At 36.8% G+C, this 12,285-nt stretch overlaps 1 pseudogene; it reads left to right on the forward strand.

The window, feature by feature from the left end:
• The window catches only part of LOC140954401 (uncharacterized), a 29,335-nt pseudogene extending 17,317 nt beyond the window's left edge, over nucleotides 1-12,018 (forward strand).
• The last annotated feature ends 267 nt before the right edge of the window (nucleotides 12,019-12,285 follow it).

The following is a 12,285-nucleotide window of genomic DNA, read 5'->3' on the forward strand; positions in this document are numbered from 1 at the left end:
TATTATAAAACATGCTCTAGCTAAGGAGTTATTGATATTTCAAGTGCAAAATGATGATATAAAACCTTAATAAAAATACACTTTTAAGTACTAATCACACCCCCCCAACCAGCTTATTACTAGTCCCTAGTAATCAAAGCGTTTAAAATAGAAAAATAATTTTCAAGTTCTATAAAGCAAGACATTCATCATTCATCTTCCATTAATCTATTCAAATAAATAAATTCTCATTAAATTTATATATCTGCTCAATACCTCTTAAATAAAATATTAATAAACCTTTCTTTGTATGTGCTTAATGTATGGGGCTTTTATTAGAAGAAAACAATATTTTGTTCATATATATATATATATATATATATATATATATATATATATATATATATATATATAACTTAAAACACAATACATCTTTAACCCATGCAACGAGCTTAGTAACTCGGCTTGCAGATACTGATACATAGATGATGCAGACCAGCCCAGAAACACCAGCAAGGACCCATTACATGTTCTAAATGGACCGATGACTCGGTCCAAGACAAAGACATTGAAAGACGCATTGAATGCATTGGTTTTGAAGGTTTCCACCAAGTCAGAATTGAAAGGTCCTTTGGAGTATCAAGAGGAGACCCTGTTACATCTTATTCATGTGCAAGAGGGGTTCAATACAACCTTATTTGGGCCATGAGTAAGGACAGCAAAGGAAACAAAAGAATCCTACTACAACTCGGAAACAACATGCTGATGTGAATTATAATCCATCTCGTAAAGTTGAATCTAATATGCAAGAGGGTGCAGATGGTCCAATGACAAGAGCGAGAGCAAAACAACTACAACGGGCCATGACGAATCAAATTGCAATGATTGAAGCTGCTTTGGAGTTAAAAATTAGCAATCAATTTGAAATTGGTTCAAGGGTGCTTATTTGCCTACAATTGGAACTTGGAGATGGGAAAAGCCCTTAATCAACTTGGGCATACTTGTATTTGGATTGATAATGCAAGTGAAGGAATTGATGTTGTTTACGGTCAGAACAGTAGATGGATTTGAACCCGAATTTTAAGTCATCCAATGCATGTGAAAACACGATTTATGTAGGTAAAATTGAAGTTCAGAACGTGATCTTTCTATATTGTCCAACCATGATTGCATTGGACTTTTGTGTCAAAACCCAAGGCTTGTTTGGGCTTAATTAATACTTTGTTTTAAGCTAGGATCCAAGGCTTATTTGGATTAAGTTATGGGCTTCTCAGATTAAGGTTTTGGGCTAGTTTTGAGTGGACCTCATATAAAGTCCACATAAGGGGTCCATTAGGGTTAATTCTTCAGGAACTATTTAAACCATGTAAGCCAAAATTTCGGCAGCTTTGATGATTATTATTCTGAATTTTTCAGTTTTTACGTGTGAGAGTGATTCTTGCATTCTTCAGTTCTTGAATGAACTGAATCTGACTTATTGAAGCTTAACTAGCTTCGTGGCATCATTATAGTCATTCCAATAGTGTTGGTGCCTTGGGGCAGGTTTTCATTGCGTCACACTCCTATCAGACCTATTTCGGCTTTCCGGGATCAGATCTCAGTCTTGATTGTGGGTTGCGTGACCACATGATCACGAGGTTCATATCAGTTGGTATCAGAGCTAAGCTCTGAAACAAGGTCATACCATTCTGTTATTATTTTTTTTTTTCTTTAGTGTTCCCTTAAGTTTTTCAGTGTTTGCGTCCATCTTCTTGTTCTTCAAGTCTGCGTCATCTAAGCAAAAAAAAAAAAAAATTTATATTTCATTTGGTTACTATCTCTAATCATATCAGTTTATTAAAAAGAAAAAAAAACAGAAAGAAACAGTCAAGTAATTGTTTTCGCTAATATTCGCTTTTGTTTTATTTCGTGTCTTCGTTTCATCCACAATTCGCACGAATTTGCATTGCTACTCGCAAAATCATAATCGTAGTTTCGTTTTGCTTTGTTTTCAGTATATTTTTTTGATTTTGAGTCTGAAAATTATAATTAGAGTGCGCCGCGAAAACTACTGACTTTGATTTGTTGATTTCAGTTCCTAAAGAACCAAAAGAAAGCAAGTTGTGAGGTAAAAGGCGTAGAGAGCTTAATAGAGTGAAAAGCCTTGATTTTTGTTTTGTGTGAAACACGAGAGGTGTGAGGATATATTTATGCTACAAACCAAATTTTACAGATTCAAAGAATGTCTGAAAACAACAAATCAGTGACACAAAACGCTGACGTAGCTTTCCAATTATGATCCATAGGCCAGCAACTTGAGTTGTTGTCTAGGAGATACAAGGATCTGAAAGATGAGGTGAATTCGATAAAGCAATAGAATAGTGGGGTTGATCGCCAGGGAAATACTATTCATATGGCTGCACGGAATTTCAGATTTGATTTCGAAGATTTTGTTGATGAAAACGCAGATGGGGGTGAATATGACTATGATTTTGCGTCAGCTAGCCAAGGAATCAGGTCTGGACCGAACAGGGCTAGGAGGAATGTGAATTTCCATGGCATGAGCACTTATGAAGATATGGATGGGGACTTGGACACCATTAAACTGAAAATTCCTACCTTTCAAGGTAAAAACGATCCTGAGGCTTATTTGGAGTGGGAGAAAAAGGTAGATTGGATTTTTTATTGTCATAGCTATTCTGAACAGAAAAAGGTGAAATTGGTGATAATTGAGTTTACGGAGTATGCGTTGATTTGGTGGGATCAGAATCGCGAGTGACCCGTTCAGACTTGGGGGGAGATGAAAGTCTTAATGAGGAGACGATTTGTGCCAAACCACTATTATAGAGACTTATATCTGAAGCTCCAAGGTCTAAATCAAGGTTATAAGACAGTAGATGAATATCACAAAGAGATGGAGATAGCAATGATTCTGGATAATGTTGTTGAGGATAGAGAAGCCACCATGCCTAGATTTCTTAATGGGTTGAATCGGGACATTGCTAATGTGGTTGAGCTACAGCACTATGTGGAGCTAGAGGACATGGTTCACATGGCGACGAAGGTGGAGAGACAACTTAGGAGGGGGCATGCTCGGCCAACGTTTAATTGGGGTTCGTCATCATCTTGGAAGCTGAATCTAAAGAGAGAGGGTACTGTCCGGCCAAGATCCTTTGGCCCTTCTAGAACTGAACCACCAAAGGCTAAAGTTGATGTCCCTACTGATGCCAAAGGTAAATCTGAAACTCAACCTAAACATACTCGTGATGTTAAATGTTTCAGGTGTCAGGGACATGGACATTATGCTTCAGAGTGTCCAAACAAGAGAATTATGATGATTAGAGATAATGGTGATGTGGAATCTGAAAGTGACAGTTCTGATTGTGAAGGCATGCCACCATTGGAGGATAGTGATGGGGATGAGTTAGCATTACCGGTTGAGGAGTCCTTGGTTATAAGGCGAGCACTTCAGGTTCAGGTCAAGGAAGATGATACTAATGAACAAAGGGAGAACATCTTCCATACGCGTTGTTATGTACAAAGCAAGGTGTGTGGTTTAATTATAGATAGTGGAAGCTGTGTTAATGTTTATAGTGCCACCCTTGTTAGTAAACTACATTTGTGTACTGCTAAGCATGCTAAACCATATAGATTGCAATGGCTGAATGATAGTGGTGAAGGGAAAGTGACTAAACAGGTTGTGGTTCCATTTTTGATTGGGAAATATGTTGATGAATTTCTGTGCGACGTGGTACCAATGCAAGCAAGTCACATCTTGTTGGGGAGACTATGGCAATATGATAGGAAGGCAATTCATGATGGGTTAAAAATAGGTATATCATTGTAAGAGATGGTAAAACCATCACTCTTGTACCTCTTACACCCAAACAGGTGTATGATGATCAAATAAAGCTAAAAAGTAAGCATGAGGCAATGGGGAGAGAAAATCAAGGTGAGGAACACCCCATTCGACCACCCATCCAAACACAAGTAAATATTCGGCCAACACTCCAAACAAATCAAACCATTCGATTGCAACTCAAAAACACCCAAATCTGGCCTAGAGTGGAGGTAAGACAAGAGGAGTGAAGAAAGTCAGGAAGTGTGATGATGATTGTGTGGAAAAACTAAAGAAACAACCCAATTTTTATGCTAGAGAGGGTGAGGTCAGATCTGCATTTTTCACTAACAAGCCAATGATCTTACTTGTGTACAAAGAGGCTTACTTTAATACTAATGATCTTGATCATATTGTGCCTGGTGTTGCTATTTCTTTGTTGCAGGGATTTGATGATGTGTTCCCCGACGATACTCCTAGCGGATTACCACCATTGAGGGGGATAGAGCATCAGATTGATTTCGTACCCGGAGCTTCAATTCCTAACCGACCAGCTTATAGAAGCAATCCCGAGGAGACGAAGGAGCTTCAAAGGCAAGTTGATGAGCTGATGGAAAAGGGCTACATTCGTGAGAGTATGAGCCCGTGTGCTGTACCCGTGCTACTTGTGCCAAAGAAGGATGGAACATGGAGGATGTGTGTTGATTGCCGAGCCATCAACAACATAACGGTAAAGTATAGACATCCCATCCCTAGGCTTGATGACATGTTAGATGAGTTACATGGATCCTGTATTTTCTCTAAAATTGACTTGAAAAGTGGGTACCATCAAATTAATGAAAGAAGGTGATGAATGGAAAACAACATTTAAGATATGAATGGAATGTTGATGAAAACATAAGGATCCAAAGATTTGGAGGGACATGGACTCTTAAAGTTGTTTTTGTACCCCTAGCATATCATTGTAGCCAATTTAATTCTTTGTACATAAGTCAGCTTACCAAAAAAAAATGGTTTGTATGAATGGTTAGTAATGCCGTTTGGACTTACAAATGCACCTAGTACGTTTTATGCGTTTAATGAATCATGTGTTGCGTGCATTCATGGGTAAGTTTGTGGTTATGTATTTTGATGAAATTTTGATATATAGCAAGAACTTAACTGAGCATCTTGATCATTTGCGTAATGCACTAGTGTGTTGCTAATGTACTCTCGCGGCGCAGGTATGTTTTTTTACACACCATGAATACTAGATTGGTGAAGGTTTTGAATATGGTGAAGGAATTGTATGATAATGATAATTTGAACTTTGCTGAGATTTATAATGCATTGGACATTCGTTTCTTTTTGGTAAGTTTTTTATTTGATGGAGTGGTTATTTGTTCAAAGAGAATAGATTGTGTGTTCCTGCTAGTTCTTTGCATGAATTGCTTGTTCGTGAAGCACATCACATGGGGGTGGTTTAATGGGTCACTTTGGGGTTGCAAAACCTTGGATGTATTGCATTGAGCATTTGCCGCAAAACACTATTGGCTAAACCTTGGAATCTATGAAAAAAGATTGGATGTGCAACAAATTTGTGAACAGTGCATTGGTTGTTGAAAGGCAAAATCTAGAGTACAACCGCCGCTAGTTTTGTCCAAATATATACAGTCAAGTATTGTTTTCCATTATTTCGTGTCTTCGTTTTCCACAATTCGTACTTGCAAATCCTTGGGTAGATATGCGCTCTATTTGGACAAGTTTTGAGGTAAAAGGCGGAGAGCAGCCCAGGATAAACACCAAATTTTGGCAGATTCAAAGAAGCAAGGACACAAAATTACATGTTTTGCGATCCAATCCAACTTGAGCTGTTGTCTTGGACATACAAGGATCTGAAGATGAGGTGAATTCGATAAAGCAACATAATAGTGGGGCTGATCGGTCATGTTAGATCTGATTTTGAACATGAAAACGCAGATGCGGGAGAAGATGACTATGAGAGCTGGCCAAGGAATCAGGTTGAAATGGCATGTGGTGGTTTATGAAGATATGGATTTGGACACCCACCAAGTCAGAATTGGAAGGTCCATTGGAGTATCAAGAGGAGGTCCTAGTACATCTTATTCATGTGGAAGAGGGGTCCAATACAACCTTATTTGGGCCATGAGATAAGGGCTTTATTTTATTTTGTTAGCTACAGCCCAAGGCTTGTTTGGGCTTAATTCATACTTTGTTTTAAGCTAGGATCCAAGGCTTGTTTGGATTAAGTTATGGGCTTTTCATTTTTGGGTTATGGGCTTTTCATTTTAGGGTTTTGGGCCAGTTTTGAGTGGACCTCATATAAGTCCACATAAAGGGTCCATTAGGGTTAACTTTTCAAGAACTATTTAAACTCATGGAGGCCAAAATTTCGGGAGCTTTGATGAATATTATTCTGAATTTTTCAGTTTTAACGTGTGAGAGTGATTCTTGCATTCTTCAGTTCTTGAACGAACTGAATCTGACTTATCGAAGATTAACTGGCTTCGTGGCGTCATTCTACTCATTCCAATAGTGTTGGTGCCTTGGGGCAGGTTTCCATTGTGTCGCACTTATATCAGACCTATTTCGGCTTTCCGGGATCAGATCTCAATCTTGATTGTGGGTTGCGTGACCACGTGATCACGAGGTTCGCATCAACTTTGTTTTAGTTTTACCTAGGTCAAAGAAAGGTAGAGACTCTATTTTTGTTGTGGTTGATAGGTTTTCTAAAATGGCGCATTTCATTGCATGCCATAAAACAGATGATGCATCTCATATGGCATACTTGTTCTTTAGGGAGATTGTACGTTTGCATGGCATTCCTAAGAGTATAGTGTCAGATCGTGATGTTAAGTTCCTTAGTTACTTTTGGAAGACCTTATGGGGAAAGTTGGGAACTAAACTCTTATTTTCGACAACATGCCATCCTCAAACAGATGGACAAACTGAGGTAGTGAATAGAACATTATCCCAACTTTTACGTGTTGTAATTCAAAAGAATTTGAAAAGTTGGGAAGAATGCTTGCCTTTTGTTGTGTTTGCTTATAATAGAACTGTGCATTCGACTACTACTTTTTCTCCTTTTGAAATTGTTTATGGTTTTAATCCACTAACACTCCTATGGACTTAATTCCTTTATGTTTTGAAGAAATGGTAAGTTTAGATGGTGAAAAGAAGGCAAAGATGGTGAGAGAACTCCATAAGGGAGTTCGACTACAAATAGAGAAAAAGAACAGACTTTACACTTCTAAAGCAAATAAGGGATGTAAACTGGTTGTTTTCCAACCTAGTGATTGGGTTGTGTACATGCGTAAGGAACGATTTCCTAACATTGAATGCATTGGTTTTGAAGGTTTCCACCAAGTCAAAATTGAAAGGTCCTTTGGAGTATCAAAAGGAGACCCTAGTACATCTTATTATGTGCAAGAGGGGTCCAATACAACCTTATTTGGGCCATGAAGTGAGGACAGCAAAGGAAACAAAAGAATCCTACTACAACTCGGAAACAACATGGTGGCTACCTTTTCCTTTTGTTTCTAGGATTAAGGGGCTGCATAAAAGGCTATAAATAAGCCTTCAATTAGTTCTGTACTATTTTAGTTCATTCTATTCTTCTCATGGCAGAACATGGATTTAATATTATGGGCTTTATTTTATTTTGTTAGCTACAACCCAAGGCTTGTCTAGGCTTAATTAATACTTTGTTTTAAGGTAGGATCCAAGGCTTGTTTTGATTAAGTTATGGGCTTCTCAGATTAGGGTTTTGGGCCAGTTTTAAGTGGACCTCATATAAGTCCACATAAGGGGTCCATTAGGGTTAATTCTTCAGGAACTATTTAAACCATGTAAGCCAAAATTTCGGCAGCTTTGATGATGATTATTCTGAATTTTTCAGTTTTAACGTGTGAGAGTGATTCTTGCATTCTTCAGTTCTTGAACAAATTGAATCTGACTTATCGAAGATTAACTAGCTTCGTGGCGTCATTCTACTCATTCCAATAGTGTTGGTGGCTCAGGGCAGGTTTTTATTGTGTCACACTCCTATCAGACCTATTTCAGCTTTCTAGGATCAGATCTCAATCTTGATTGTGGGTTGCATGACCACGTGATCACGAGGTTCGCATCAGTAGATAATGCAATGTTTGATTCCCTTAAGCTTTTCTCCTTTACTCATGTAACAAGCACTTGGCCAACAACTCCCAAGTTAGGGTATTAGGTGTTGAAACACCCATTCGGGCTTAATTGCTTATTTTAGGGAGGCTACAAAACCAAACTTATCTACTTTTTATTATCATCAATATCATCAATTTGTTTTTTTTTTTTTTTTTGCAAATTATATACCATCCATTTCCCTTAATTGCTACCTTTAACAAAAGAACATAACTAATGTAATAATCCAATGTGCAACCGACAATCATATGTTAAAGTGTGTGTGAAAATAAAGGTTTCAGAATACTTGTTAAATGATTATATGAGTAAAATCAATTGATGATAATGCGAGAGTTTCTAAACTTGAACATTTCAAGAAGTATTCTGATAGACCTTGTTAAGAATGTGTTTCAAGAGTCACTTTAACGAAAGAACTCATTTACTCTATCATCCTAGTAACAACAGTTTTGCAAATGTTTTATGAAATAGAAAACATGGTTAGTTTTTTTTTAATATCAACTACTACCCTTTCCCCCCAACCAAAACGAGACATTATCTTCAATGTCCTAAGGTAGAAAGATAGAGTATAGAAGACATCACCTAAAACAGCGAACACTGACAAACCTGAAACACACTTGAATAAATATAAGAACTCGTTTTTTTTTTTCTAGGATTGGATTCACCGAAAACACAAATATTTCTGATGTGATGACTTGAGGAACCTACCATTTCTACACATTTCTATAGTTGTTGAATGTATGGGTTGAGTAGAAATGAAGTAAAGGAAGAGAAGATTTTATAGATGAGAAATTGAAAATGCAATCATACCACCTTTATGTACGTCAGCTGGAGTCTCTCTCTCTCTCTCTCTCTATTTATTTATTTCAAAAAAAGCATGTGTATGTACAGGTAGTAGTTGTGATTATGGCTCACATCTTCGATTGGTTTTACATCCAAGAAGGCTATAAAAAAGCCTTGAATCAGCTCTGTAATATTTTACTTCATTTTTTTCTTCTCATGGCAGAACATGGATTTAATATTAGGGGCTTTATTTTATTTTGTTAGCTACAACCCAAGGCTTGTTTGGTCTTAATTAACAATTTTGTTTTCAGCTAAGAGTCGAGGCTTATTTGGATTAAGTTATAGGCTTTTTAGTTTAGGATTTTGGGTCAGTTTTGAGTAGACCTCATTTAAGTCCACGGTCCATTAGGGTTAAGTTTTCAAGAACTATTTAAACTCATGTAAACCAAATTTTGGCAGTTTAAGGATTATTACTTTCTGAATTTTTCAGTTTTAACATGTGAGAGTGATTCTTGCATTCTTCAGTTCTTGAACGAACTGAATTTGACTTATCAAAGATTAACTGGCTTCGCAACGTCATTCTACTCATTCCAATAGTATTGGTGCCTTGGGGTAGGTTTCCATTGTGTCACACTCATATCAGACCTATTTCGGCTTTTCGGGATCAGACCTCAATCTTGATTGTGGGTTGTGTGACCATGTGATCATGAGGTTTGCATTAATTGGTATCAGAGCTAGGCTTCGAAACAAGGTCATATCATTCTGTTATTTTCCTCTTTTTTTTTAGTGTTCCCTTAAGTTTTTCAGTGTTTGCACCCATCTACTTGTTCTTCGTGTCTGCGTCATCTAAGCAAAAAAAAAGTTTATATTTCATCTTGTTATTGTCTCTAATCATATCAGTATATTAAAAAAAAAAAAAGAGAAAGAGGGATTAGTTGAAATTTGAAGGACCATTCAATTTTGCCGCAGAAACACAACACTTGGTGAATGATAAGCAAACCACCTCAGAATTAATTTAAACTTTATATTCAGTCTATTAGGGGTGAGATCGCATCATATGTCAAATTTGGGCTTATTCTGAATTGTTAGCTTGAGGTCTTAATTCTACCACAGAAACACTACTCTTAGTGAACCATAAGCAAACCACTTTAAAATCAATTGAAACTTCATATTCTGTGTATTGGGAATGATATCGCACCATATATTAAATTTGGGCTTATTTTGATATCGGCTTATGGAGGTTTTAATTGGAGGTTTAATTCTGCTGCAAACTGATCATACAAGGGGTTTGGGTACTTAGACATAAGAGAACGACCTATAAATTGGTGTTTTCATAGTATTATAATACTAAATATTAAATTTGAGGTCATTTCAAGATCGTTTGGTCTGGGTTTCAAGTCTGTTACGTAAAAATTGTGTAATAGGTTAGATTTGCGTGAAGTTTCAAAACATGATCATTACTGTTTAGTTTTGTCCAAATCTTTTTGTTTCTACTATATTTGGGCTATCTAAGATTCAAGTAATTTTTTTTGCTAATATTCACTTTTGTTTTATTTCGTGTCTTCGTTTCGTCCACAATTTGTACGAATTTGCATTGCTACTAGCAAAATCATAATGATAGTTTTGTTTTGCTTTATTTTCAGTATATTTATTGATTATTGAGTCTAAAAATTATAATTCAAGTGCACTGCGAAGGCTACTGACTTTGATTTGTTCATTTCGGTTCCTAAAAAATCAAAAGAAAGCAAATTGTGAGGTAAAAGGCGTAGTGAGCTTATTAAAGTGAAAAGTCTTGATTTTTTTTTTTGTGTTATACATGAGAGGTGTGAGGATATATTTTCTGCTACTAATCAAATTTTGCAGATTTAAAGAATGTTTGAAAACAACAAATCAACGACACAAAACACTGACGTAGCTTTCCAATTGCAAGCTTAGATTTGTGTCCAGTTTCAAAACATGATATTTACTGTTTAGTTTTGTCCAAATATTTTTGTTTCTACTATATTTGGGTTATCTAAGAGACAAGTATTTGTTTTTGCTAATATTCACTTCTGTTTTATTTCGTGTCTTCGTTTTGTCCACAATTCATACGAATTTGCATTACTACTAGCAAAATCATAATCATAGTTTTTTTTTTCTTTGTTTTCAGTATATTTATTGATTCTTGAGTCTGAAAATTATAATTCAAGTGCGTTGTGAAGGCTATTAACTTTGATTTGTTCATTTCAGTTCCTAAAGAATCAAAAGAAAGCAAATTGTGAGGTAAAAGGCGTAGTGAGATTATTAGAGTAAAAAGCCTTAATTTTTTTTTGTGTGATACACGGGAGGTGTAAGGATATATTTTTTGCTACTAACCAAATTTTGCAAATGCAAAGAATGTCTAAAAATGACGAATCAGCAACACAAAACCCTGACGTAACTTTTCAATTGCAAGCTATAGGCCAGCAACTTGAGATGTTGTCTAGGACACGTACTAGGATCTAAAAGATGAGGTGAATTTGATAAAGCAACAGAATAGTGGGGCTGATCGCAGGTGAAATACAGTTTGTATGGCCGTACGGAATGTGAAATCTGGTTTTGAAGAGTTTGTTGACGAAAACGCATATGCGAGTGCAGATGAATATAATTTTGCATCTACTGGCCAAGGAATCAAGTCTGGACTTAATAGGGCTAGGAGGAATGTGAATTTCCGTGGCATGAGCACTTATGAAGATATGGATGGGGACTTGGACACCATTAAACTTAAATTTCCTAACTTTCAAGGTAAAAACGATCCCGAGGCTTATTTGGAGTGGGAGAAAAAGATAGATTGGATTTTTTTATTGCCATAGCTATTCTGAACAAAAAAAGGTGAAATTGGTGATAATTGAGTTTATAGAATACGCATTGATTTGGTGGGATCAGATTGTGATCAGTAGGATGAAAGTCTTAATGAGGAGACGATTTGTGCCAAACCACTATTACAGTTACTTATATATGAAGCTCCAAGGTCTCAATCAAGGTTTCAAGACAGTAGATGAATATCATAAAGAGATGGAGATAGCAATGATTCGGGCCAATGTTGTTGAAGTAGAGAAGCCATCATGGCTAGATTTCTTAATGGGTTGAATCGGGACATTGCTAATGTGGTTGAGCTATAGCAGTACGTGGAGCTAAAGGACATGGTTTACATGGCTACAAAGGTGGAGAGACAACTTAGAAAGGGGCATGCTCGGCCAACATTTAATTCGGGTTCTTCATCATCTGGGAAGCCGAAACTAAAGAGATAGGGTATTGTCCGGCCGAGATCCTTTGTTACTTCTAGAATTAAACCACCAAAGGCATCGTCCCTACTGATGCCAGGTTTCAGGGACATGGACATTATGCTTCAGAGTGTCCAAACAAGAGAATCATGATGATTAGAGATAATGGTGATATGAAATCTGAAAGTGACAAATCTGATTGTGAAGGCATGCCACCATTGGAGGATAGTGATGGGGATGAGTTAGCATTACTGGTTGAGGATTTCTTGGTTATATAAGGCGAACACTTCAGGT

This window comes from Populus alba, chromosome 13 (genome assembly GCF_005239225.2).
Source record: "Populus alba chromosome 13, ASM523922v2, whole genome shotgun sequence".
NCBI lineage: Eukaryota > Viridiplantae > Streptophyta > Magnoliopsida > Malpighiales > Salicaceae > Populus > Populus alba.